Genomic DNA, 26,359 nt, shown 5'->3' on the forward strand with positions numbered 1-26,359 from the left:
TTTGGCCAGTGTTGTCCTATATATAGAGAACATTGCTGGTTCCCAAGGGTGCGGGATATTAATAGGTATGGGGGGAAGTTTTTTCAAGGGGAGGAGGGGTTTCCTTGGTCTAATGAAGTTGGGCGGGTTCTCTATATAGTACTTCTCAAAGCCTTGTCTATGGACCTGGCTTCCAAGAAAGCTCTCTGCCAAGGAGGATTCCTCAATGCACTGGCGGGCATTCTTGCTTCCCCAGGCCTGACCCGGGACCGAGTGCCACGGGAGTCCTCTGAGAAACGCTCCTCCAGACCTCGCCAGACCCAGCCTCTGTCCTGCCCTCTCTGCCACCCTTTCTGGAGGACGAGTGGCACCTGAGGGCCTTGGTTGGCACCAGGCAGCCATCCGCTCGCCGCTTGGCCAGATGCCGGGCTGGCAGAAGGGGAGGTCGCCCACCCCGATGGGCCGAGCCTGCGCTCCTGGTGTATCAGGCGGCGTGTCGCAGGCCTGATGTCCGGCAGGGGTCCGGGCTTGTCACGCTGCACAAACACGGGACAAGAGACGCGGCGTGAGAGTCTCGAGCTTGCGCTTCCTTGTCCCACGCGTGACTTGGGCAGATCCGTTTTTCACTCTCTGCATCTCTCTCTGCAAGTCGGGGGAAGCCACTGCATTCCTGCCTCACGGTGGGGACAGACACATGTGTTAGAGGGGCCCCCAGTCGGTGGGAGCACGAAACTGGGAGAGAGGAAGTGAGAATGTTGTTACAGTACTTCCCTGAGGCCCTGTCAGTTGGAATTTGCTGGAATGTGGTCCCACTGGTTGAGAGGGGTGGGCTCCTACAGGCCTGCTGGTGGCAGTCACGGAGTTTACCTCAGAGCTTCTGTGCTTTGTGAAGGGAGCCCCGGCCTGTCAGAGGAGGCTGAGGCCTGAGAGGCTGAGGGGCCCAAACATGTCCTGGGCAGACCTTTGCTCTAGCTGTCACTGGCCCGTCAGCTGTGAGGTAGAACAGGCCTGGGGCGTCCTCCTCGCAAAAGCTGACCACTTTGTGTCAGTGTCATTCTCGTCCCTGCTGCTTCTAAAGTCCTGGCAGGTAGGTGCCAGCACTTTACAGTGTCACTCCTAGTCCTCGGAACAGCCCCGTCAGGCAGGAGGTGGTTGCGTATGCAGAAACCAAATCCAGAGAGCTGGAGGAAACTGCCAAAGGTCACACAGTCAAGGGGGGAGATTGCCTGACCCGGGGGCCCGGTCAGCTGCTGGCTCGAGAGGTCAGCTGAGGTGCAGGGGCCACACTATGTGGGCCTCTGCGGAAGTGGCGGGCAAGCATTGTGGGCTGAACTGTGTCCCCTGAAAATCCGTATTGGAGTCCTAACCCCCAGTACCTCAGAATGTGGCTGTATTTGGAGACAAGGCCTTCACAGAGGGAATTGTGTTAACACGAAGTCATTAGGGTGGGCCTTCATCCTATAGCAGCGGTGTCCTTACAGGAAGAGGAAATTTGGACACACACACACAGAGGGAAGAGCGAGTGGAGACAAGGGGAGAAGACGGCCACCTGCAGCCCAGGAGAGCGGCCTGGAGCAGGTCCTTCCCTCAGAGTCCTCAGAAGGAACCAACCCCGCTGACCCCTCCCTCTTGGACTTCCGGCCTCCAGAACTGGGAAACCACAAATATCTGCTGCTGAAGCCCCCGGTCTGTGGTGCTTTGTCACTGCAGCCCAAGCTGGCTGACACAGCAAGGTTCCCGGACACTCGGGAGGACAGAGCCAAGGCTCGTCCAGGGGCGTGGCGAGGGACTCAGGACCCTCAGATGGACGGGTTCGAACAGAAGTGTCACCAAAGCAGGACAGAAACGAGGACAGCAAGTCTTTGGAGGAACTAGCACCTGCTCTGGAACCAAGACTGGGAAATACTAGTTGTCACCATCGGCGTTGGCAGCCTCGTTTGACTGGTTCTGCTCCCCGGGAGGGGACGAGCAGCAGGTTCCAGTTCCCTGGGAAACTCCTCCCTACCTCCCAGGTGGAGAGCTCTGGGGGTGGGAGGTAACAGGGCCCTTCCTGTCACAGTCCTAACGCCCACCACGGAGCTTGGTGTCGTGAAAGGAGCACTGGGTGAGGAGTCTCAGGGGTTGGGTTCTGGTTGAGTGGAGTGAGCATGGATCTCCGTCACCATCTGAGAGCACCAGCTCTGACATCTGTGAGTGAGAAAGAGCCCTGTTCCTCTCGCCCTCAGAGTTTCTCTGCCAGAGAAGATCATTTATCATTGCAATGCCCCTCCTGCTCCCCAAAAGGATTGTGGGGGCTTGTGATAGAGACAGAGGAAATAAGCATAAGATAATGGAAATTAAGGGAAGAAAGGAAGAGATGGTTGTGTATTATACTAAACATGGACTAAGCCCAAAATTTAGTTCTGAGCAGCCTGGCAGCCAAGAGAAAAACTGAAACACTTTCAAAAGTAGAGGGGAAAAAACTTTGAAGTTTATGAGATACTGTACTCTTTTTAGAGTAAAACATTATACGATATTTAAAATGATAATTTTATTTCAGTGTGCACATTTCAAATAGGAAGAGCAGAATCCAGCCAGGTTCTACACTCAAATTTTCTACATTTCTAACTGTTTTAGCCATCCTAGACTTGTTCGGCTTAGAATAGATGAATTTATCACTGTCATGTCTTTCTAGTCATAATCTCATGTTCTAAGCAAATGCAATAAACTTTTCCCCAGCCTCTCTTTATAAAAATAGCCTCATATTTTTTCTAATTATAAAAGCAATACTTGCCCCTAGTATAAACCATATAAAATACTAAAAATATAAATGAGAATGCAGATGTCCATAGTCCTCCGTGCCCCCCCTTCCAATACTTGCCATCAGCATCCCAGTTGACTTCACTCCAGTATTTTCTCTACGTCTCCTGAACTTTCCCATTGCCGCTCCACCCACATGGTTTTGTTACCACACAACCAGGCTCACTGCCTGCTGCTCAGGAGGAAGCCAATACGCTGAGACAGCAGAAGAGTTTAATGTTGCAGGCGCCATGCAAGGAGACGGGAGAAATTTCTCAAATCCATCTCCCGGAAAGTTTGGGAGAAAAGGTTTTTAAAGGCAGTTTGGCAGGCAAAAGGTTAGGATTGGGTCTGCTAATTGGCAGGGTTCAGGGTGGAACCATAGGGGTATAGGAATTGTCTCTTTGCCGACCGGGTTCTTGGGTAGGGGGTCTCAATACCAGTTGAGTCAGTTCCTCAGTGTGGGCCACTGGTCTGGGTGGGTCAGCCGCTCCACTTGAATTCGGGGCCTACAAGATACCTAGAAAACTACCTTTAGGTTTTAAAAAGGTGATGTTATCTACGGAGCAAGTTAAGAATCTTTCTGACCGGCAGCTGTGTGCCTCTGGAGTAGCAATTATAGAGAAGCAAACAGGTGGACAGTGGCTGGTTATTATTATTATTATTTTTAGCAAGGCCTTCGCAGTGCTTTTGGCCCTTACCACAGTTCTTGCCTTGTACCGTTTTGTTAATTTGTAAAGGGCAGTTTCGATCCTTCCTACCCCAGGTTTTATCCAACCTCCCCTTCCCGAAGTGTGGGCAGATGAGAGGAGAAAGGGCACATGACCAATTGGCTTTTTCCTGCTGACAAATGGGCATAGCTGGGGTTGAGTCCAGGGTAAGAGGAATGAAACCGTTTCTCTCTCTAGTTTCCCATTTTTATTAAAGATGAATCATAGTAGAATCAATTTATTTATAACAATAAACTTTACTCTCGTTATACTTAGCCTGATTATTTGCATAAAGTTCAGTATGAATAATTATTAGCCATAAAGGCTTTTGTTTTTAATTGGCTTTGCTGGAATTTTTTTCATAAGGAATCTTAGGTTAGACTTAAAAGCCTCTGGTGTCAAGCTAAGGATTCATCTGTGCCAGTAGATACCTGTATGAATTGCATAAATTCCTTTTTTCTCTAGGTTGCAAAGTAACTTGGAGTTCCTGGACCTGTCAGAAAGTGACATTTTTTACTCATCACAAATCAGGATGTGTTACTGATGAGCTACTTAACGAATTTATTCATAGGGCTTTTTATTAGCCTTCTAAAGTCAACCTTCATTTTTTTTTTTTTTTTGAGACAAGAGTCTCACTCTGTTGCCTCGGCTAGAGTGCCGTGGCATCAGCCTAGCTCACAGCAACCTCCAACTCCTGCTCAAGCAATCCTTCTGTCTCAGCCTCCCGAGTAGCTAGGACTACAGGTATGCGCCACCATGCCCAGCTAATTTTTTCTATATATTTTTAGTTGGCCAATTAATTTCTTTCTATTTTTAGTAGAGAGGGAGTCTCACTCTTGCTCAGGCTGGTTTCAAACTCCTGACCTTGAGCAATCCACCCGCCTCGGCCTCCCAGAGTGCTAGGATTACAGGCGTGAGCCACCGCACCCGGCCAACCTTCATTCTTTAATGCAGTCTGGGCACCTCTGAAAATATGCCATTCCAGTCACAGCCTTGGTAAAATAATCAATGTCTTTCACTGTGTCCTATTATAGAAGAAAACAGATTTCTTCTTGAACTTATGTAAATAACAATATTGCCATAAGTTAAGAATATTCACAAATAGTTTTCAAATTCTGCAGAAATCAAGTAGAGAGAAAAATAAATGTTTCAAATTTTGTTTACAAATATATACTTTGTTGTAAGCTCTAAATAGCTCAAAAGAAGGAAAAGTTTTCTTGACTTCTGTAACACAAAACAAAAAGAGTCAGCAAAGTTTCAAACAAAAATTCATAAAAAATTAGTTCAGTCCCATGTAATTAATTTCTGTTCTGTCTTATAACCTTTTAATAAAAAATATTTTATTTTATATAGAATTATTTCTGTTTTGTCTAGTTGTTTTAATTATGTAAATCATAACGTCAACTCTTACAAAAACCTAGGATGTTAACTTTGAATGGTTATCAGTCCCCAATATTTATTAGCACACAATATTTATTTAGGTACACCTAAATAATATTTAGTTTTTTACATTATATAAAAATAAGATATTTTATATAATATATTTTATATAAAAAGATATATTATATAAAAATAAGATGTCAAGGTATATAAACCTAAACTTATGTTCAACAATTAATGTTTTAGTATTTTATTTTATAAACGACCCCGACATTATATGAGTATCCTCTTTAACTTGACATGACGTTAAGATCTCAAGTTAGTGAAAAGAATTTTGAAACCACAACATAAGTACCACCCTTAAGGTCTTTTCTGGGTCTCCTAGGTCTCATGTAGCCACATGGCATCAAAGGTGGCTGCAAAGGGCAGGGCCTGTCTTGTGTCCTCAATGCATTTACCAGGTGCAGAGTTCAGGACAGACTCCCTGTTCTCTGTCCGACTTGGGACTAGTCTCCCCAAGACAAGACTCTTCCTATAGTATGGGGAAAGCCAACTGAGGCCAGGAAGGAGCTACAACGCCTCCAGAGAGGCCAGACAATAGGGAGAAGGAAAGTGGGGTGCTGTGCACACTTTCAATACTCACCAGGATGTCTTCAAGTTCCAGAAACCCTTTCTCTACCGTAAACAACAGGTCCAAGCACCCTGAGCCCACCAGTAGGGACGGCCGGCGCCAAAGACAGCCCTCAATCCAAGAGAACCGAGTGGCCGAGAGGGCAGGTCTACAAGTCACCCTGCCAGTGAGAGGTTGCTGAACCACAGGTGTGTGCCCATAAGGACAATCCCGGATGAGCCCCCATTTTGTTACCACCCAACCAGGCTCACTGCCCACTGATAAAGAGGAAGCGGATACACTGAGACAGCAGAGGAAGAGTTTAATATTGCAGGCGCCATGCAAGGAGACAGGAGGAATTTCTCAAATCCATCTCCCAGAAAATTTGGGAGAAAGGGAGGGACATGGGCAATATATATAACCTTAACATTTGTACCCCCATAAAATGCTGAAAGAAAAAGAAAAAAATAATAAAGACAGTTTGATGGGCAAAAGGCTAGGCAATTGGGTCTGCTAATTGGCTGGATTTGGGGCGGAACCAGAGAGGTGTAGGAATTGTCTCTTTGCCAACAAGGTTCTTGGGCGGGGGTCGCAATACCAGTTGGGTCGGTTCCTCAGTGTGGCCACTGGTCTAGGGTGGGTCAGCCGCTCCATCGGAATGCGGGGCCTGGGATATATCTAGAAAATCTAGGTTTTGAAAAGGTGATGTTATCTACGGAGCAAATTAAGAATCTTTCTGACCAGCAGCTATGTGCCTCTAGAGTAGCAATTATAGGGAAACAAACAGGGGGACAGTGGCTGGCTATTACTATTTTTAGCAAGGCCTTTGCAGAGCTTTTGGCCCTTACCACATTTCTCTGGTAATTTGCAAAAGCCGGTTTCGGTTTGGCTGGCCTCAACCTTTGCGATTTGGGCTCCTGGCATGCGCTGTGTAGGAGCGCCTGGAATTACCCGCTCTTCCACCTCTCCCTGACTGGGAGCTCATTTTCCCTAAAGGAAGATTGGGCAACCAGTCCTGAGCTGTCGTCCTGGGCAACCAGTCCTGCCCCTCCACCGGCACAGCCTTGAAGCCACAGCTGCCCCCACACGGGGTGCTCTGGACCAGGGGTCCTCAAACTTTTTAAACAGGGGGCCAGTTCACCGGCCCTCAGACTGTTGGAGAGAGCGGCGCACATTCCACACATGCGCACTGTGGGCCCGGGACGAGTCGGCTGCTAAGCAGGACAGGCAGCGGCGGCAAAAACACCCGGTGGGCCGCATGTGGCCCGTGGGCCGTAGTTTGAGGACGCCTGCTCTAGACAGCCAGGCGGCGGGCACCCGTTTCAACCAGCTCCCACTCCGAAATGGGTTCTGCTGCGCAGACTGCAGGAGACCCCGCCTGGCGGGAAACCTAGTTCCAAGGCGCTATGACTTCTTCCACCCATTGTCCCTGTTGTCGCGGTGAATTTTGACCTGGAGGCAGAGTGAGCTCTGAGAGAGGCCTCAGCATCCTCCCCGCCACAAAGTATCTGCCACATCTATGGGAATGTCCCTGTCCTTTCTTATTCTATTTCACGCTTTGGAGATTCACACAAGTTAACACCCACCCAATTAACACCCACGATTTATTTATTTATTTTTTTTTTTTGAGACAGAGTCTTGCTTTGTTGCCCAGGCTAGAGTGAGTGCCGTGGCGTCAGCCTAGCTCACAGCAACCTCAAACTCCTGGGCTCAAGCGATCCTTCTGTCTCAGCCTCCCGAGTAGCTGGGACTACAGGCATGTGCCACCATGCCCAGCTAATTTTTTATATATATATCAGTTGGCCAATTAGTTTCTTTCTATTTATAGTAGAGACGGGGTCTCGCTCTTGCTCAGGCTGGTTTTGAACTCCTGACCTTGAGCAATCCGCCCGCCTCGGCCTCTCAGAGAGCTAGGATTACAGGCGTGAGCCACCGCGCCCGGCCAACACCCACGATTTAAACTCCCACTCTGAGGTGAGTCTGCTCAGTGGGTCTTTGTGTGGACTGTGTCACTCTTTGACTCTCCTACTCACATGTGGTATTAACTGCACCGAGGGCAGGGCGACTTGCCAGGGGAGCAAGAGAGGCCGGTTTAGGCCTGAGTAGAGGACAGGAAACCACCTCGGTGTGCTCTGCGAGGACCGTCCACACAGCCCTCTAGGGTTGCCGGGCTTTGCCCTGTTGCCAGTGTAGACCCCTTTCTGTGCAGTCCAGGAGCCAGTTGCTCCCCATCACGTCGGGGCCGCCTTCCTGCAGTGCGTGCTGGGCAGAGGGGCTGCTGTCCCACCCCTCCTGGAGGGGGCACGTGCAGCTGCTCTTCCTGGGCCACCACACGCTTCCCGGAGGCCACCATGTGGGACTCTTGGAGACAGGTGCCCAGAGAGGAAGGGTGTTCTGACCCTGCTCCCATGACCCTGCTCCTGTGGCTCCGCTGTCCTGTGACAGAAAAGGAGTCCTTGTGCGAAGCTCAGTGGAGATGCCCCAACCGTCATGTGCTATCAGGTCATAACTGTCACAGCCTCGTGTCCAGCTCGAGGCCCTGGCACCCACCTTCCACCGACTCTGCTTGTGCAAGGTCCTCCGAGGCTCAATCCCCAGTGCTCACCCTGCCTGGCCACCCGCAGCACTGGACCTGTCTTCACTCAGCTTCCAGGTCACACTCTCTCCTGTCCCCTCCCACGTGGGCCCCTTTGCTGCTCCTGACTCTTGTTTCCAGGGTGCCCTAGGGCACAACACTCATTTCTTGAGTTTGTCCTCACCACCCGCTGGTGGGTTGACCGACCTCATCTGTGTGCCGGCTGTGTGCCGCCGTCCATCGGGACGCTGGGCTCCGCCACAATGCGCCCACTCCCAGGACCTCCGTCATCTGGATGGTGACGTCCAAACGCACGTCCACGGCACTGACTTCTCCAGACTCTTCTCACTCCCTGTCCACTGGATAACTCCACTTGGAAGCAGATTCGAATCTGGAACTCTGAAAAAACCAAGGCCCAATCCTCACCCCCCGAAGCCTGTCTCAGCCAGTCGTTGCCACCACCACGTAAGAATGAGGTATGTGTAAGGGAATCGGCGTTATACACATCATTTTATTTTTATTTTCCCAAAGCCAGGGGGATTCTGGTAAAAGCTTATCAACTTTCTAGGGGCTTTGCGGTCAGATGGGCCTGTGCGTTCAGATGTAGCTCAGCCACTTACTAGCGAGGACACTTTGGGTGCCTGACTCACCCTCCCTGGCCATGTCAACCTCAAGGGGTTGTTGCAAGGATCCAGTGAAGTACATGCAGGGCCTGGCACACAGTAATCTCTTAGGAAAGGTCACTTCGTATCTCGTCCCTGCACTGCCCTGAGAGTGCAGTTTTGGAAAAAGCCTGGGACCCACGGACTTCCTTTGTCTCCACTGTGGCCCAGTGAACTGGTCCCTGGCGGTGCAGGGTCCTGCCCTCCGCAGGGGAACTAACGCTGGCCTGGGGCGCCCTGGCCTGGTCCCCCTGTGCTCTCGACTTCCATAATGCAGTCCTGGTTCACTGCCGCGCCTCAGTGGCCCGCACCCGCCTGCCTGCCCCCCGCCAGGAGAGTTAGCTCGCATAGTGCTTCAGGCTTGCTCATTGACACTTGTTCATTCAACTAGTTCATTCAGTGAGCTAGGAGCTGAAGAAATGGTGAAAGAATAAATAAAACGGGGAAAAGGCTGACATGTATTCAGCACTAACTCTGCAGCAGGTGCTATTCTAAGTGCTTTACAAATATGAACTTATTTAATCTGCCCCAAACCCCTAAAGTAGATAATACCATTTGCCCCAACTCACAGATGAGGGAACTGAGGGGCGAGAAGGTGCCCAAGGTCATGCAGCTCAGAGCTGGTGTCTGAAGCTGTCTATGGGCTCCACTTCAGAATCTGTGCTTGCAACGTTGTGCTGGGCTCCAAACACGAGTTGTCAGAGACTGTCCCTCGGACTCCAGGCCCTGGGTACAAACCAGGCAGCTGGTTCACAGCGAGAGAGCCTGGCAGTACATTCAAAACAAGGGCCAGGGGCCAGGCGCGGTGGCTCACGCCTGTAATCCTAGCACTCTGGGAGGCCGAGGCGGGCGGATCATTTGAGCTCAGGAGTTCAAGACCAGCCTGAGCAACAGCAAGACCCTGTCTCTACTAAAAATAGAAAGAAATTAATTGGCCAACTAAAAATATATAGAAAAAATTAGCCGGCCATGGTGGCACATGCCTGTAGTCCAGCTGAGGCAGGAGGATTGCTTGAGCCCAGGAGTTTGAGGTTGCTGTGAGCTAGGCTGACACCACAGCACTCTAGCCCGGGCAACAAGAGTGAGACTCTGTCTCAAAAACAAACAAACAACAACAACAAAAAAAACGAGGGCTAGGACACCTCTTTATTTAGAGGTTAGGGTTTTCCCACTGGATTTTGATTCTATTTATTTCTTTTACTTTTATATTATGGAGAATTTCAAACACAATTAAAAAGAGACAGAACAGCCCAGTGTCTCCCCATGCACCATCCCTGGCTCCAGCTGCAATCGACGCTTACCAAGCTTGCCCACCCGCACCCGCCTCCACTTCCCTGCCCACGTGACCAGAAGCACATCCATCTAATTCCATCCCCACATTTTTTACTATGTGTCTCTAAAAGCTAAGGGTACCGTTGTTAGACTTGAAAAATTAACGATTACCCCTTAATAGCATAAAACATTGAGCCAGTGTTATTTTCAATTGTCTTGTCCGTGTCATGCATTTTTTATTGTTTGCTTTTATTTGTTATTTTTTTGGAGTAGATGTTTCTTTTAAGCCTTTTTTAATCTGTAAGTTTCTCCTCCACCTTTTAGTTCCCTGAAACGTGTTGATGGAAAAAATAGGCCATGTGTCCTGTGGGGTTTCCCACTGGATTTTGCAGATTGCGTCCCTGGAGTGTCTGTCCTTTAACATGTTCTTCTGTCTTTGTGTTTCCCATACATGGGTCAAGGGATCTAAAGACTTCGTCACATTTAGAGTTGGTTTGTTTTTTTGTTTTTTTGTTTTTTTTGGCAAGACTATTGACAGGTGGTAGTGTATTCTTCTATCCAAAGGCAGATAGTGTCTCGAGGGGCTGTCATGATGTTCAAGTCCGTTAATTGATTAGAGCTTGCAAAGTAGTGATGTTCCGTCTTCACTCACTAACTGGAATGCTTCTAACAGGAACACCTCCCCTTATTTGCCATTCGGTCCGCCACCAGTGCAGTTCACCTATGAAACGCAGGACGAATGCTCAAGTATTTTCCTTTAATTTCTAGTTTGCAAAATAATGAGTTAGTTCCCTAACATCCTCTTGCAGTGACCGATTCGTTTTTTCCCCTTTTGCCCTGAGTTGTTAGTCCAAACATGGAATCAGCCCCCTTTCCAAGGATTTCTGGGGTTTATTTAGTTGGACATTTACAAAGCACACTCTGGACATTGCTCTGGGTTGGTCATTGATTTTAGGGCTTTATAGTGGAAGCACCAGGAAACACACGACTATAAAGCACTTCAGACCATGAGCTCATCACGATATTTCCAACTCCTATCTGAGACTGCAGAGGTTCAGGTAAGCTCCTGCCTCCCATCTGCATCCTGTTTCTCCCACACTGAAAATCCTGGCTAGCAGGACAGCAGGGGTTTGGTAGAACGAGAACATTACTAGTTACCTATGTGCTTTATTCCACATTTCATACTCAACAACCTCAGAATAACAACACTGGCACAATCTCAGAGGAGTTTTAGGGCAGTGAAACTGCCCTATATGATACTATAATGGTCGGTACACGTCATTATACGTTTGTTAAAATCCATAGAATGTACACCACCAAGAGTGAGCACTAATGTAAACTGTGGACATTGGTTAATAATGTGTTGATGGAATGTAACAAATGCACCACTGTCGTGCTGGTTGTTGGGGGGGGGTGCTGTGTATTTGGGGGGAGGAGGATAGGAGAATTCTCTCCACTTTCCCCTCAGTTTGGCTGTGAACCTGAAACTGCTCTAAAAACACAATCTAAGGCTGGACGCAGTGGCTCATGCCTATAATCCCAGCATTTTGGGAGACCAAGGCAGGAGGATCACTTGAGGCCAGGAGTTCGAGAGCAGCCTGGACAACATAGTGAGACCCCATCTCTTTAGAAAAAAAGGGTCTGTAACTTCTTAAAAATTCATATGGCTCCAAAGTCAATTATACAAGGAAAAAAGGTCCATTTAAAGAAGGTTAGCTTTCATGCTTGTCTTAATATTCTTTCCTACCCCTTAAAGAAAACAAATTTGAAATATTTTGAATTATCCTTCCGTCAGCATCTCTCTGTCTCTCTCATACACACACACACACACTCATCTCCTCCACTCGCTTAGGTAGATAGTAGTATTCTGTTCCCATTTAGCGCTCTATCTGGATTTTTCCATGGTGGTTGTACGTGTAACTTACCACCTGAAAACTTGTCTTTGTTACTTGAAACATAGTAATTTATCCAACTGTTGAAATACCGTCTCATTCTTATTTCAGAGCAATAGAAAGTACTAGTGCATTTTCAATGGAGTAGGCACCATCGTATGCAGCAGCCGTGTGCTGGCCAGCCAGTCTGCGCACCCTGTGCGGCCTCCCGTCTCCCAGGCGTCCCTCCTTCCCAGGTGGGGCCCACATGCCTATCTCTGGGATCAGTGTAAGGACCTCTGCCGCCGTCCTGTCCTCACAGGCCCAGATGTGCTCTGAGTCATCGGTCTGCTGTGCCAGCCCCATTTAAAACCCTCACACACCTCCTGGGTCTTTCAGATAAAGGAGCAAAGTCCCCTTGTAAAAAAAGGGGCGATTTCTGCTGATTTAGAGGGCGGCTTGCCCTCTTGCCTCGTGAGGAAGGCCCCAATGCTGAGCCGGGGCGAAGGACACTTGTCCACCTGGAGGGCTCACACCCGTGCCTGCCGTGCCTGTCCCTGGCATCCGCTACCGGCCACACCTCCCCATCATGCCACACCCCAGGGTCCCTTTCAGGGTGCAGATGCCACTGTGCCTGGCCTTTGCAGGGGGCTGACACATGCAGCTGTCATGAAGACAGGTGCATCTGGAATTTTGTATTTTTAAAAGGATGTTAGCTCCCGAGTCATCTTTTTGAGGCTTAGAGTGAGGTGTTTTCAGACTAAACAGTTGATATAGGCTTTAGATCATAAAAACCTGCATTAGGGAGGGTCTCTGCAAGTCCTCTAATTTGGTGGTTCTCAATGTCCCTCCCCCTAGGGGACGTTTGGCAATGTTTGCTGACGTTTTTGGTTGTCACAGTTGGGGGTGGGGATGCTACCGGAAGTTACAGGGTAGAGGCCAGGGCCACTGGTCAGTGTCCCACAGTGCACAGGACGCCCCCGCCACAGACAGGGGTCCTCCCAGAGCGTCAGTGAAGCTGAGCCTAAGACACCCCACAGAACAGCAGCGTCCGGCAGCGGAGCCCCTGGGAGCTCACTAAGTTGGGGGCTCGGCCCCCACCCCGGGCCTGCTGAGTGGGATGTTTCACCAGACCCAGGCGATCCCTCCGCACGTGGAGGTTTGAGATCATGCTCTGCCTGATCCCGCGTCTCCATCCCAAAGCCAAGAGAACCCTGACAGCAGAAGTCAAGGGTCCCCCGAATCCAGTGCTCCACAGAAGCGCTGTCTAAACAGTGGTCTCTTTTAATACCCGTAAGATATTTATTGCCAGGAATGACTTGGCCGAATGAAAGTCGACACGTGCACTATATATAACGTGTAAAGACAGGGGCCACCGTCATTTTGATCTTTAATCTCAAGATCCCACAAACCTTTCAGTCCTGTGTTCCAGGGGTCTGAAGTCCCCTTGTGGCTCTTGGTCGCAACACTGCTGGTGAGGTGCAGGTGTGACTCAGAGAGCCCCTCGCACCGCCCCAGCCCAGCCCCACTGCATGAGGAGGAAGAGTCCTTCCTTCACGTGGGAAAAATAGCTCCTGGCTCCAAAGCCAGTTACATGTGGCAAAAGGTACATTTAAAAGGCTCTGGCTTCTCTGCTTGTCCCTTCTAGCTGTTCTTTCCTCCTGTAGAAAACCCAATTTTAAGGGTTTTGGATTATCCTCCTGCTTTTTCAATATAAGACACACACACACACACACACACACACACATGCTAGGACGGCCAGCCCCCTCGGCTGTCACTCCCACACCCAGAGGCGGGGGAGCAGGGGGAGGGAACGGGCCGAGGGCAGAGCTGACCCTGCCCCGGGGCCCCTGGGGCCTCAGAGCTGCTTCCCCGTGTTTCCTATCTGGAGTCATCAGCCGAGGCCTGGACTTTCTCCCTGTGGCCCTCGGCGGCACGTGGCTCCTGGAATTGCCATCTCGTGACTGGCTGGCACGAGTCTGGACGTTACCCCGAGCTGCCCACCCGCTGCCGGCGCCCTTCCCTGGGATCCTCAGCAGGAAGCCAAGGCCAGCTGCGACGGTCGGGCCCGTCCTGTGCTGACACAGCACCTCCCCCAGTGTCTGGAGCCGATCTTATTTTCCTTCAGCGCTTCACAGTGATCGCAGGAGGGAGAGATCAGAGGGCACCTTCCCGACAGAGTCGGGCCGGCACTCCGAGTCCTCTGTGCCCGTGTGCCCGGCACAGGACAAACACCGGAAGCTCTGTGGGCACTGCAGGGATGATACGGAACGAAGGGAGACCTGTCCTTACTAATACGAATGAAGTCGTCTATATCTGTATTCCCCATTGTCCCACAAATAATTATAGACAGATCGTGAGGTGGAAAGTGCTCAGTGGATGAAAAGAAGAAAACAAAGCCGGCCAGGAACGGAAAACAGAGGCACGGGTGGGGCTATGAGGAAAATGCATATAACTCAAGACCTAGACATTTGTCACAGGGAAGGCCACACACATTTGGCTTTTTAGTTGCCAGTGGAAAGAGACACTTGGTTTTCAACAGACGAGGTTAAACCCTAAGTGACCCTGGAACCGAGGCAGGACGTGAACTTCTCTTTAGGGTCCCAAAGGAACAGCGACCTCAACCACAAGCTTCCGGTAGGCCCAGTGGCATCCAATTAAAGAGCAGCTCAGTCACAGCAAATGAGCAAGGGGCGTTGCAACATGATCCTGGCACACACCTGGGCGGGTCTGCTTCATTCCAGGGTCGACCCAAATCACCGGGGAAAGGCCCACGCCCCAACATGGCCATCACCCACATGGCCATCACCTGCCAGCTCTCAGGCCCTTTGCCCAAGACTCCGAATCTCTCGGCTAGCAAGAGCACTCTCCCTCTTCCCGAGGGCTCCGCATCCTCTGTCTCCACCTGGCACAAAAGCAGGGCCATGTCCACGAGAGGCTGTACAGCAGAGGTGTGACACTCTGACACTCTTGGCCTCTGGAGTCAAGGAGCCTGGGCTGGAATTCTGGCTCCGCCTCTTACCGAGTGTGACCTGGCGCCATCAACTTACCTCTGCCTTAGTAAGTGGAGGGTGGGAATAGCGTCTACTTCCGTTTTCCTAATGAGATGATACCGTCATTCAGCACTTCTTGAGCTCCCATTATATGCCAGGCATCGTTCTAGGCCTTTGGCACATCAGGGCCCCAAACTGGTAAGGACCCTTTGCCGTGTTCCCTGTGGGGCTCAGGTTCCTGTTGTGCACGCAGCACAGCGTCCGCCATCCATGGCCGCTGCCCCAGTGCCGCTGAGAAGGAGCGCTCGGCAGCGACGGGACGCCAGGTAACAGATGAGGACAGGTAGGCTGCCCAGACAGTGCTGGGTCCCCGTGTCGCTGCAAAGACTTGAATAAGGCTCGGTTCATGCTCTCAGAAAGTTTATAATCCCAGTGAGGAGACATAATCTGAGATTTTTTAAAAGAAATAATAGTTCAAAGAAGGCATAACATAAGCAGATGAGAAACTGAGGTGGTGGCGGAGCCTGGTGTTACCAGCGTGGGAGGCGAGTTCATTCTGGCCTGGGGAGTCCCACGGGGACAGAGAGACATGCCTTGGCAAGGCAGCCGCTGGGAGCTTGCCCAGTGTCACTTCCCCGTCAGTGAAACTCTGCTTGTGTCCAAGTAACTTTTCCTCCGCCCACGAAGAGGGGCAGGTGAGCCCGGTGTCTGCTCCTGGCTGGGGCGAGGACTGTGGCTGGTCTCAGCTGCACACACTGATCCACGTCTGGCCAGCAAGGACTCCGGGATCCGCCATTCGGCCAGTGAGACCTGGGAAAAAGACTGGAGGTGGGGGTGGGGGAGCGGGTTCCAGAAAAGCTTCCTCTGCATCCTGGAAGTGCTGCAGGCGTCTTGACACCAGGCTGTGAGGAGCAAGGGGTACAGAGGGGCAGAGCTGAGACCTGAGGACCTCCCTCTCTCTGGGCTTCTTTTTTTTTTTTGAAGACAGAGTCTTACTCTGTTGCCCAGGCTAGAGTGTTGTGGCGTCAGCCTAGCTCACAGCAACCTCAAACTCCTGGGCTCCAGCAATCCTCCTGCCTCAGCCTCCCTAGTAGCTGGGACTACAGGCATGCGCCACCATGCCTGGCTAATTTTTTTTTCTATGTATTTTTTTTTTTAGTTGGCCAATTAATTTCTTTCTATTTTTAGTAGAAATGGGGATCTCACTCTTGCTCAGGCTGGTTTTGAACTCCTGACCTTGAGCGATCCTCTCACCTGCGCCTCCCAGAGTGCTAGGATTACAGGTATGAGCCACCACGCCCGGCCTCTGGGCTTCCTTTGATGTGCAGCACAGATTTTGTTTTGGGGGAAGCCAGTTTTAATCTAGCTTGTCTATGACCTGCAGCCCAAAGCATCCAAACTAATAAGATCAGGAATGGTGAAAACACAGGTTTGGCAGGACCTGACAGCCTCCCTTCCAGACTGTTCCACCTGTTCTCTCTCTAGAAAGAGGAAGGATCTCCCCGGAGAGCTAGGAGCCTCCTCGGCTCCACACGTTCCCTCTCCCTGAACACCTGTCCGTTCCTTCCTATTTCATCTCCTTCATGGTTCCGGATTCTCTCTTCCCCCTCCTCCCTCACTAACACCACTTTTGTTTTGAGGTCTGCCGTCGCTTTCTTGAAATAGTACCAGCATTGCTTCCTGGCTTGTCCCTCCCTCCAAGCTGCCACTCTCCCTTCATCCTTTAGACAGCAGTGAGCTCTCTAAGAGGGAAGGATGACCATAGGTGTCTTGATTTTTTTAAAAAAGCCAGTGCCCTATTAACAACCTTAAGGCAATGTGCAAAAACTTCGATTATGCTTCTGGCTTCCCGGCCTTTCTCTACCCATCCCATAGGGCCCCCAGCACCCCAGCTCAAACTCTCCCCTGCAGCTCCAGGGCCCCGGGCAGGCCCTTCTGCTGGAGGCCCCCTCCCTCCAGCCCTGGCGCCTTGGCCCCCAGGACTCTGTGGAGCTGTGATTCCGCCTAAGCAGAGTGCTGGCACCTGGACTTCCCTGTCACAGCACATGGCACTGTGTCCAGTTTTCTGTTGACTTGGACTTGAATAAATAATAGGTAGCCCAGTGAAACCTTTGGCAAGATTCTGAGCCACCAGAGACAATGAGTTTGTGACCTTGGTTGTGAGCTCATTTGACATTAAATCATTCTATTTGAGTGGCACACAATTGCCCGGGTGGCCACGAAACACGCCTTATTGTTAAGGAACAGTAACTGACAGAGTTTTTCAGTACCTTTTTTCATCACTGTCAGTCATTTGGGAAAGTATGATGCAGTGTCGAGGCCAGGGCGCTCCTACCCCCCATCCATTCCGCCTGGCAGCTGTCCCTTCCTGCCGGCTCTCAAAGCTAACAAGGACAGCGGGAGAAGCAAACGGGCCGGGTCATGGTGAAATGGAACCACCCCCACTAGCCCCGTCACAAGCTGACCACACGATTACCTGGGACATCTCCCCAAGTCCTCTAGCTGCTCCCACGGTGGGCCACATCCTGTGAGCACGGAGGGGCCCCCTCACGACAGCCCCGTGTCATCAGTGTCTGAACCAGGACGACGTACGCAGAGCACCAGGGAGGGTCAGGCCGGCTTAGCAAAGGCAGACATTTCAAAACAGGGGAGGGCATCTCCAGCAGGGGTTCCAGTCTGTGCTACTGCCCATGGCTATTTGGGGGACCTTCGTGCATGGCATCTGCGATGACAAGACTGGTGCTGGGAGCAAAGCTGCTGTTGCAGCGGGAAGGACCGTAGGAGCCACATTCGGAGTTTAGGATTTATCTGTGGCCAGACACTCTGAGTTCTGGAAGACAACCTGAGAAGCGCAGCAGGGCGGGGGCTGGCGGGGCGAGCACAGAGAGGCTGTGGCTGCACCGTCATGGCGTCTCAGTCCCTTCCCCTCAGTCATTGCAAGGATTGGTTTGGTTGTCATAAACAGACAAAAAGACATTACGGTCCTCCAGAAAGTGAAACACCTTCTGTTCTAATGTGTTTTTTTTATTTTCAGATTACCTGATTCCTCTGTGTGTCCTTGAGGGTTCTAGAAATTTCTTATCATGTAAACTGAATATCAGATAAAGAAGTAGTCCTGCTTTGTGCATGAAATTGAAATCTGAAGCCTAAGTTTTCCACTTGACATATTTCACATCACTCAAATATGTCATCAAAAGGTCTTAGATCCGGCCACAGAAATGCTACAGCCAGAGACATGTAACAAATGTGAAAGTATAGGGACAGAGGCCGTAAGGAGGACACAGTGGAATTGGAGGCTGTGGATTGCAGAGTATTCGCTCAGTCCTGGAACCGGGTGATCCTGCCTTAAAAGCCAGCGTGTCCCAGTCCAGCACCGCTGGTAAGCAGTCAGGGCCTGCACAGGAGATGCCCGATGGCCTCAAGAAAACTTCATGTTTCCAGCATTTCATCTGGAGTCCCTGCTTGCCCAAGATCAGCTATTTATTCGAGATGTAACTGCTAAAGTGTTTTTTTACCTACGAATGTCTGAAATAGATGTTTCTCCAGTGCACATGGTTTTGAAATGGTCATTCTGGAAGCCTAGACCAAAATGTCCTCAAACTCATCATACTATACACTTACAATGGGCAAATTTTGTTGTAAGCTTCACTTCAAGAAAGCTGGGAGTGTGTATGTGCAAATGATGTTCTCTTTTGAGGAGCCTCAAGTGGCCGTCCTAATATTAGTTGTCTTCACCTGTATGCTCACCTGTAGGGTGGAGATGAACCCTCCTGCCCCCTAGCACAGTGTGCGGCAGTGTCCATGCAAACACCTGTCCCGGCCCGGGGCCCAGGGTGGACTCTTAAACAGCCGTGACACCGGTGCAGAGACATTAGAAAGACATCTTTCCTTCCTAAGAAATTTTCAAAGACTGCTTGGAGCCGTGCACACCGATAAATATTTCTGTGTCTATGAATCTGGCCCACCTTGTTTCACACCTGTGTTTGGTGGGACAGTTTATCACGTGTTCTCCATCTCATGGCCCGAGAACCACGGGACACTTGGGATGGACAGATCACAGTGCACCAGGGCTCGTTTCATCTCTGCCAGCTCCACGATTCCCAGCTCACCACTAGAGCCCGAAGGCGGGTGTCACCTGGATCACAGCTCCTAACGTGCTGCTGAAACCGAAGCGCAACAGAGACCTGGGGACCAACTGAACACAGCAAATATCCTACATAAGGTGAATTCTCTCTGGCCACACAGGTTAACAAGAAAATTTTGTCTCAGAAGAAGAGGCTGGCAGTCTGTCTTCGCAAGGACACAATACACATCATGGCTTTTCTCGATAGATTGAGGACCTCATCTTTTTTTATATTTTTGCCTTTCAAGAGACCCCCAGCCCCAGGAGCTCTGATATTTAGCCGTGGCTCAGAGTGTCTGGCCACAAGATAAAGTATAAATTGGTCCACACACTTAGGAAAACTATTTGGCATTGTACACTAACACTGATCGTCCACTTCTCCCACCACCCAGCAATCTGCAGAATATATCGACAAGAAATGTTTACATACGCATATCAAAAGACATGGACAGGCCGGGCGCTGTGGCTCACGCCTGTAATCCTAGCTCTTGGGAGGCCGAGGCGGGCGGATTGCTCAAGGTCAGGAGTTCGAAACCAGCCTGAGCAAGAGCGAGACCCCGTCTCTACTATAAATAGAAAGAAATTAATTGGCCAACTGATATATATATAAAAAATTAGCCGGGCATGGTGGCGCATGCCTGTAGTCCCAGCTACCCGGGAGGCTGAGGCAGAAGGATCACTCGAGCCCAGGAGTTGAGGTTGCTGTGAGCTAGGCTGACGCCACGGCACTCACTCTAGCCTGGGCAACAAAGCGAGACTCTGTCTCAAAAAAAAAAAAAAAAAAAAAAAAAAAAAGACATGGACAGAAGTGTTCACAACACCGATAGCCAAAAGCTAGAAACAACCCAAAACGTCCATCCGTAGTAGAACGAGCAGATAGCCGTGGTGTGGAAGGCAATGGAGCACCCCGCGCGGCGAGCACGAGCATGCTCTGGGTGCCGCAGCCGCACGCGTGGGTCTCACAAGCCCAAAGCTGAACGAAGGAAGCCAGGCAGAGAGCGAGCCGTGTGCGCTGTGTGATTCCATCCACGTGGAGCTCAGAAGCCGGCCAGACTCGCCTTTGGCCTCTCCCTTAGGGTAAGGGTAGCGAGTGGGAGGTATACAAGGGCTGCTTCTGGGGCTCTGGGAATGTTCTAGTGTTTATTTAGATGATGGTTATGGGATGTGCCCACTCGGGTGGAAATCCCTTGTGCTGGTTCTAACCAAATCACAAATCTGCTTGTGATTTGCTTAGAACCTCCAGTGTAATTTTTCTAACGCATAGATTTTTTTTAAACCAAGAAATAACCATAAAACTCACCTTTTAAGGTATACGATCCAGTCATTTTAGTGTATTCACAAACGTGTGCAACTCTCACTATCTAGTTGCAAAGCATTTTCACTGCTCCTATACCCATTGAGTCATTCCCCATTTCCCCTCCCCCAGCCCCTGGCAGCCACCAATCTACATTCTGTCCCTATGGATTTGCCTATTCTGGACATTTACATAAATAGATTCATATAACATATGTCCTTTTGTGTCTGGCTTCATACACTTAGCATAATGTCTCTGAGGTCCATCCAGGTTCATCCATATGAAGTGCACACATCGGCACTTTGTTCCTTTTATGGCTAAATTGTATTCCATTGTATGGATAGACCAGATTGTTTATCCACCTATCAGTTGATGGACGTTTGGGGCATGCGCTTTTTGGCTATTATAAATAACGCTGCAGTGAACATTCATGTACAGTTTTTGTGTTTTCAATTTTCTCTGCTATGCCTAGTAGTAGTAATAGAATTGCTCAATACAATGTTGAATGGAAGTGGCAGGGATTGATGTCCTTCTCTTGTTCCTGATCATAGGAGGAAAGTGGCCTTTATCAGGTTGAAGTTCCCTTCTACTCCTAGTATGTTGAATGTTTTTAACATTAAAAGATACTGTATTTTGTCAAATGCTTTTTCTATGTCCATTGAAATTATAATGTAGTTTTGTCGTTTATTTATTTGGTGTGTTAAATTGATTTTAATATGTTAAACAAAATCTTGCATTCCTGGGATAAATCCCACTTGGTCATGGCCTATAATCCTTTTTATGTGTTGCTGGATTAATTTGGCATTTTGTTGAGGAAACTTCTATATTCGTAAGGGATATTGGCCTGCAATTTTCTTTTCTTGTGACATCTTTTGCAAGCTTTGATATCAGGGAAATGCTGGCCTCATAGAATGAGTTGGAAGGTGTTTCTTCTTCTTCTATTTTTCTTCTTTAAATGATTGGTAAAATTCACCCATGAGGTCACTGGGGTCTAGACTTTTCTTTCAGGGAAGTTTTTATTACTAATTCAATTTTTGTTTTTGTTATAGGTCTATTCAGACTGTCTATTTCTACATGAGTAAATTTAAGTAGTTTGTATCTTTCTAGGAATTTGTCCTTTTTATTTAGGTTACCTAAATTGTTGACACACACTTGTTCATATTATTTCCTTATTATCCTTTTTATTTCTGTAAGGTTGGCAGTGGTGCCTCCTCATTTATTCTTCATGTTAATAATTTGAGTTCTCTCTCTCTCTCTCTCTCTCGCTCTGTTTGGGATGCCCATTAATCATATATTGGTACACTTGATGTTGTCCTGTAGATCTCTGAGTTTATATTTCTTCAATCTTTTTCTTTCTATTCTTCAGACTGGAGAATTTCCATTGATCCATCTCCAAGTTTACTGATTCTTCTGTCATCCAAAATTACTGTGGGGCCCATCTCGTGACTATATCATTTTCGTTATTGTTCTTTTCAACTACAGAATTTCCAGATAATCAAAAGCTTCCAGCATCTGCTGCTGATCTAGGTGGACAACACGTGAAATTCCTTGTATCACCTTGATAAGAAATGTTTTTTAGTTCCCTCCTAGGTGCCTAAGGGATTTGAGCTTTGAGAGTAACAACTACATTCTTTAATTATGTTATTTAGTTTCTCAACATATGGAGGTGAAGAATTACTTGACAGCCTTATAAGGTTATGTATATTTTTATATCAAAAATTATCTGATTTTTTTGTTGTTAGCTTCTTTCTTAATTTGAAGTAAGACAGTGGTGTGGCCCTCAGGTGATGACACAGATAAGACTGTTTGGCACCCGAGACAAGACCTTCCATCACTGGTCCACCTGGAGGCTCCAGGTGTTGTTAACTCTCAACTCCTTGGGCTGTGCCACGTCCCTGTCTCCCAGAACTTTGCACTCGGTGGCTAGTAAAGCTGGCAGTGCTGTGAGGGTGACAGAGGAAGCCGTGGAGCACTGTGACTCAGGCCACGCCCTGTCCATGTGTTCTGAGTTGAGGGGCCCGGTGTGTCACTTCCTAAATGATAGAAAAAAGAGGCCTGTTCTAAAAACTTGGTCCTTTCCTTCAATTCCTTCAATTTTACAACTACAGTTTCATTTGTTCTGTTTAAATTGGTGGCTTTTTTCCCTCTGTTCTTCCATAGTGTGGCTGAGTTATCTCATTCTTCACCGAGAGAAGATTTTCATGACGAAAGAACGTATGAAGCCCTCAATAGCTAAGGAGGCATTTGTGGGAGGAAAAGAGTTCAAAAAGGTAGGCTCAGCCAGGCACAGTGGCTCACGCCTGTAATCTTAGCACTCTGGGAGCCCGAGGCGGGAAGATCACTCAAGATCAGGAGTTCAAAAACAGCCTGAGCAAGAGTGAGACCCTGTCTCTACTAAAAATAGAAAGAAATTAATTGGCCAACTAAAAACATATAGAGAAAAAAAAACAGTCAGGCATGGTGGTGCATGCCTGTAGTCCCAGCTACTCAGGAGGCTGAGACAGAAGGATCGCTTTAGCCCAGGAGTTTGAGGTTGCTGTGAGCTAAGTGGTTGCCATGGCACTCTAGCCTGGGCAACACAGTGAGACTCTGTCTCAAAAAAAAAAAAAAAAAAAAGTAGGCTTTTGGAATTATTTTCATGGGCCTCAACATTTCTTGACTATCCCAAGACACACTTTTAGCTCAAAGTTTGCCCTGTCATCCTTAACCTTCTCCATCTGTGAATCTGGGACACTTGCCTTCTCCACCCTTATGACCTTCCCGCCCCCTACCCAGAAAGGACATAACCCAGCACTAATTCTGTCGGCACCAGGGACCACACTGTCATTACAGTTTGGGGAGACTGGAGGTACCTGCTTTGCTCTAAGAAAGAGTTGAAGAAATATTTCAGGTGCTTTCACCAGTATTAAAATACATTTACTATGTTAAGAGTTTATATAAACACAAGAAACAGACAGAAATATCCTAAAATATTAAAAATAAGTAGCATCACTTCACACCCACTAGGTGGGTATAGTCAGTCACAAAGACATAAAAGATTATAACAAGTGGTGGTGAGGATGCGGAGGTATTGGAACCCTCACCCGCTGCTGGTGGGGACATAGGATGGTGTAGCTGTTTTGGAAAACAGTGGGGCAGCTCCTCACATGGAGTTAATCCTGTCCACACGAGCCGGCAATTCCACTCCCAGGCACATACAGAAATGAAAACATGTCCACACAAAAGCTTGTACGCAAAGGTTCATGGCAGCATCATTCATAATTGCCAAAAAGTTGGGAAGAATCCAAATGTCCATCTACTGATAAATGGATAAACCAAATATGGTCCATCCACACAATGGAAGAGTGTTTAGGCCATAAAAAAGAATGCAATACTGACACGTGCTACAACAGGTATGAGTGAGCCTTGAAAGTATTGCCCTACGTGAAAGAAGCCAGACACAAACAACCTCATACTGCATGATTTCATTGATATGAAATGTCCAGAATATACAACTCTGCAGAGACAGAAAGGAGAGTTGTGGTTGCTAGTTCTTCAGGAAGAGACAGGGTAACAGCTAATGAAAATGGGGTTTCTTTTTGGCATGATGAAAATAAAATGTTCTGAAATTGATTGTAGTGATGGTTGCACAACTCTGAATGTACTAACAGCTGTTGAATTGCATACTTTAAATTGTATAATTTATAATTATACAATTTATTGTATAATTGTATAATTATACAATTATACAATTGTATATTGTATAATTGGCCAGAATCTCTCCACATACCATGGTGAGGAATTTGAAAACTGCTTAATTCCCTCTGGAGCTCATTCAACCCAGAGTTGCTGGAACCCAATCCCTCTGCCGTCTCTCCCACAGTTCTCTAAAATTCCAGAGAATCCCATCAGTCTGGGAGGTATCTAATCCAAGGGACTGTGAACCCTCCCCCCCAGCCCACCTCGGAATACCATGGACTGCTGATGTTATGGTTGTTGTTGAAGTTCCTTGCAAAATCATATGCATATATTAAAAATACATTAATATATATATTTCTTTTTAAATGTGGTAAGAGACTGATCCATCGTAAGAATGCGTTTGGCTGTTAAACAACATGTATTTATTGGGCGTTTACTAAGCACCAGACACTGTGCTTCCAGCTGGGGACACAGAAGAAAACGAGACAACTCGAGCATTTGTCATAGTGATCAGGCATCGATGGTGACAATAATCGCTCTCCCTCGTGGTAAGCCTAATTCTGTAATCAGCCTCTATGGTACTTTGGAAACTTTGTGAAGAAGATCGCCGGAGTCTTACAGTGTAAATCACTCACTTGACAACAGAGAAAAATAAGACCCAGCAAGGGAAGATGACTGCCCAAGGTCACCCTGAGCGATGCCACTGAGGCAGCCAGGAACTCTCTGGAACAGACCCTGAGGCTCCTGAAGCCAAGTGTACGTACTGCCACGTGACCGTCGCAAGATGCATAGGAAATGCTCTGTTGTCGTCCTTGGCTTTTCTTCTTACTTAATAGAATGAGCATCATGAGTCCACCTCCCAACCCGAGCTCGTCCCCGCCCCGGTCTCCAGCCAGTGCCACACGACCAAGGCAGCCACTGTCTTGCTTTAAGAAAGTTCGATCAGATATTAACACATATGGATAAAGTCATTTGGGAACTTTCTAAAGAGAGGCATGTTGAAAGAGAGGAAATCGTCTTATATTTTTATGTATTTCCCACACTGCCCAACAAGGCCCTTTGTGCAGCATAGGCCCCCGGCAGCTGCGGGCGGGGCGCTGCGACTGAGAGCCACGCTGCCTGTGAGCCAGGCAGCCGCGGTGTGAAAACCCACCGTGCCGTGGCACAGCTGTGCGGCAAAGCCAAGCCCCTCCTCTCCCACAGCACCCGTTCCCCACTGCAAAATGGGATCCTTACACACACGTCTCTGAAACGCAGGGGCGCCGGAAGGGTTGGATGTACTATGTTCACATTGTTTGGCACATAGTAGTTGCTCAATTAATGGCAGCTATTTCCATGATATTTGCTTAAGGCTTTCAGGAGACCAGTTAATTATCAGGTCTCAGCCTTGTTTTGTCTCTTTTGCTGGGGTTTTGTCAGCTAGCTAGAAAGTAAAAGAAACCGAAGAAAGCAAGAAGAGTTCTTTGTACGTCCAACATGATTAATACTGACGACACTAACAATTACATTTTCACACAGTTTGTATTTAAGGTATCTCCTCAAACGGCCCAACTGACTTATGAGCTGAATGATGGTGAACTGTGGAGTCTTATTTCAAGGCAGCAGGGCTTGAAGTCAAAGGCACAGAGAGCGGTCCCCACACTGCCCTTACAAGGCTTGCAAGCAGAGTGCCAGGACTAGGAATGCTAAGCAATGTTTTCACCCGTAGGGATGATCAGAAAATCCCCCGTGGCAGGTAGAATGTAGAAATACCCCAGGCAATGCCACTAGTTCCTGTTTGCTTTTTCTTATCATATGTTTTATAAGTGGAGCCCCTGTGTCAGTCGCTTTTAGTTGTGTCTTACTCAGCTCAGGCTATATAACAAAATACCATAGACGGGTGGCTTCAGCAACAGACATTGATTTCTCCCAGTTGTGGAGTCTGGAAGTCCAAGACCAGGCGGCCAGCATGGTTGGGTTCTGGCTTGCAGACAGCACCTCGTCACGATGTCCTCACGTCGAGGACAGAGGGAGTTCTCTGGTGTCCCCTCTTGTACAGGCACCAGTCCCGTCCTGTGGGCTCCCCCCCACACGGCCTAGCCCCCTCCCACAGGCCCCGCCTCCTGACACCGTCACCCGGGGTGGGGCCTCAACACAGGGATTGGGGGTGGGGAGGCCCCCAGTTCCGGCCACAGCAGTTTGCTTACTTTGTCTGACAATGTTTATCATATGCAAATACTCAGGCACTGATATCAAGGAAATTAATTGTAAATGTCAATATTTCCTCTTTTCTCCACTACCCGAGTCAGTCTGGGGTGAGCTGCAGTAGCCAGGGTGCGCAGAATATCCGCCCACGGCGGTTTCCAGTCGCTCCTAAGCAGTGGGCTGTGGGCGGGGAGGGGGAGCTTGTGTTTGAATCCAGCTAAGTGCCTGGGAGCTCGTGTCAACGACCGGA

The 26,359-nt window shown here is 48.7% G+C and overlaps 1 long non-coding RNA gene across 1 annotated transcript; it reads left to right on the top strand.

Annotated features, from left to right (window-relative positions):
* The first annotated feature begins 10,780 nt into the window (after positions 1–10,780).
* Positions 10,781–23,859, top strand: LOC109731340 (uncharacterized). Its single transcript, XR_012922422.1, has 2 exons — positions 10,781–11,024; positions 17,865–23,859. It is a non-coding gene; the product is annotated as an uncharacterized LOC109731340 (long non-coding RNA).
* The last annotated feature ends 2,500 nt before the right edge of the window (positions 23,860–26,359 follow it).

Source organism: Microcebus murinus, chromosome 13, assembly GCF_040939455.1.
Source record: "Microcebus murinus isolate Inina chromosome 13, M.murinus_Inina_mat1.0, whole genome shotgun sequence".
In the NCBI taxonomy this organism is placed as follows: domain Eukaryota; kingdom Metazoa; phylum Chordata; class Mammalia; order Primates; family Cheirogaleidae; genus Microcebus; species Microcebus murinus.